The sequence below is a fragment of the Penaeus monodon genome, chromosome 20 (assembly GCF_015228065.2).
Source record: "Penaeus monodon isolate SGIC_2016 chromosome 20, NSTDA_Pmon_1, whole genome shotgun sequence".
NCBI classification, from domain to species: Eukaryota; Metazoa; Arthropoda; class Malacostraca; order Decapoda; family Penaeidae; genus Penaeus; species Penaeus monodon.
Genome location: NC_051405.1, coordinates 37,225,918 through 37,226,493, shown reverse-complemented (window position 1 = coordinate 37,226,493; position 576 = coordinate 37,225,918). Strand labels below are relative to the sequence as shown.

Genomic DNA, 576 nt, shown 5'->3' with positions numbered 1-576 from the left:
TTTCTTTTATTACACTAACAAATAAATGCTGTACATATTCAAAATAAAACAAAAATATAAAACATTAAAAACTTCATGTAAAAACTAATGCAAATAAATACTGAAAAACTCTAAGAGAGAAATAATACTGGGACTGTAGAGTAGTACTGCCACTACATGCCCCACAAAACAGCTCACCACTCCAACAATATTTAGTTTAGGTTTTGGGGGAGCTTTAGAACACCTAGCAGAAACATGTTGAGATCATGTTTAGTTTGTGGTGACTGGATAGGGTGTTTATTGAACTTTAATGCAATGCATTCATTTTATTTTCCTGAAATCTTCAAAAATTAATGTTTGTAAATATTATCATTCTCCTATCCTGAAGAACTAACAAATCTATTATAATTAATACAGTCCAGTAAGACCAAAACAATCTATTATACATATTCTCAAAACTACTGTCATTTGTATGATATATATTTGGTTTCCTTTCATTCAGTTGTACTAAGGCAATCTGCAAAAGCTAATATATAATCCTGAGCAAGATGGAGGGTTGTTTACAGATGTTTGTATGTCTGGGAGTGGTGACTTTAA

The 576-nt window shown here is 30.7% G+C and overlaps 1 protein-coding gene across 1 annotated transcript in view; it reads right to left on the bottom strand.

Annotated features, from left to right (window-relative positions):
- LOC119585789 (calmodulin-binding transcription activator 1-like) overlaps positions 1 to 576 on the bottom strand; it is a gene marked incomplete at its 5' end in the record, with an annotated part of 96,684 nt that overhangs the window by 5,525 nt on the left and 90,583 nt on the right.